This window comes from Nanorana parkeri, unplaced genomic scaffold (assembly GCF_000935625.1).
Source record: "Nanorana parkeri isolate BGI_ZX_2015 unplaced genomic scaffold, ASM93562v1 scaffold394, whole genome shotgun sequence".
Classification (NCBI taxonomy): domain Eukaryota; kingdom Metazoa; phylum Chordata; class Amphibia; order Anura; family Dicroglossidae; genus Nanorana; species Nanorana parkeri.
In genome coordinates, this window is record NW_017306662.1 from 1,282,151 (window position 1) to 1,283,815 (window position 1,665).

Sequence of the window (1,665 nt, forward strand, 5' to 3'; positions counted from 1 at the left end):
CCCCTCTACATAATAAAATAACACAGCCCCAGTCGTCCCCCTTACACCCACATGGAAAATGTAATACAGAGCCCCCTCTCCTGCTTACCTTTTTGCAGGGAGGAGGCTGTGTGAGGAGGCACGATCCTTGGTGATTGAATAGTAAGGTTTGCAGCAGACCTTACCAATCAATTACCGAGTGCCGACACAGAAGCAGCTCTGCGGTCTGCATTCGATAGGACCCACGGGCCGGTACTTTGAGACCACTGTTTTAAACGATTGTCTCTTTGGTGGCTGGGGAGGCCGAGTGGCGGACATCTGATTAATAACAATATTAATGTGTAAGCTCCTATGTGTAGTGATGAGTCCGGGCTTCGTGCGAACGCATTTCACCTAAGTTTGCCCGAGCCTGCTCAAAACTGTGAGCGCCACACTTTCTCCTGACCCAATGAGTGGCGGCAGTTACAGCGGGTGCATTGCCCGCCCCTTTGTGATGTGTAGTTGTAGGTCGGGGAATGCATCTGCCTCAGCTGATTGGGCCAGGAGGGGGAAGTGGCGGTCACAGTTTGGAGCAGGCTCGGGGTTCACACTAAGGCCCCATTCACACCTGACCGTTTTGTAGCGCGTCCTACGCTCGATGAACGCTCTACAAAACGGTCAAAAAAATAAATAGCACTGTAGTCAATGGCCTCGTTCCCACCTGTCCGTATTTCCGCCCGTCCCGAACGCGCTACAAAACGGCCCACGCATGAAAAGGTCCCGAAGCGTTTTTTGCTGCGTATTGGTCCGTTTTGTAGGGCGTTTTCCATTAGTATACTGCCAAGTAGCCTTTGGAATCGCGCGACGGTCGCGCGGCTTTTTTACCGCGAATCGCGGTAAAAAAACCGCATGACGGTCGCGCGACAGACGCGCATATTACAATACGCATAGGTGTGAATGGGGCCTAAGCCCAATCTCATCATTACTCAGGGCTCTCCTAACCCTCTTGTCTTGAATGGTTTTGTAACTCTTCTGTCTCCCTTTTTGTTGTAAAGTGCAGCACAAAACGTTGACAATATATAAATCCTGAAGAATTATAATATTAAAGTGCTCTCTCCATTATCTGTCAAGGGACACAGGCTTATTGGTAATAAGTAACCAAAGGTTATACTGCCACCTACGCACACAAAAATGGACGAGGGGCACAAAGAGAATGTATCCCTTGCCAGTTACACTTGGTGTCCTCAGGAGAATGGACGTCTCCTCCCTTTCTTCTCTTTTCCACTCGGGTTGGGAGATCTTTACATGTGAATGTCCAGCCATTCTGATTGGGAAAAGCTCTGACACTTGCTGGCAGTGTGAAAACTTGTCCCCCAGTTCCTGCCTCTCACACAATCTTATTGGCCAGTTACACAGCCAATCATAGCACCGGGCCAATAGGAATGTTGGGGGCGGAAAGGAGAAGGCAAGCTCAGACACTATCTGGACCTGTTAGAGCTTTGCCCAATGAGAGCGGCCCGGCTATTGGCCATAGATGGAGCATTGACAGCTGCGTGCAAACACATCGGGTTCCAGAACTTCATATCTGCTAGAAATGTTATTTATTCATCTTTCAAGCTATGACGTCACTTTATATACTTTGATTACAGTTGCAGGGACTCTCGTGATATTTTTTTTGCCTCATCGGCCAATTTTTTTTTTTGCTTC

General features: G+C 48.7%; 1 protein-coding gene across 1 annotated transcript in view; it reads left to right on the forward strand.

Moving 5' to 3' along the window:
* The window catches only part of ABCA5 (ATP binding cassette subfamily A member 5), a gene marked incomplete at its 3' end in the record, with an annotated part of 54,083 nt that overhangs the window by 44,326 nt on the left and 8,092 nt on the right, over positions 1–1,665 (forward strand). The gene's annotated exons all lie outside the window — the stretch shown is intronic.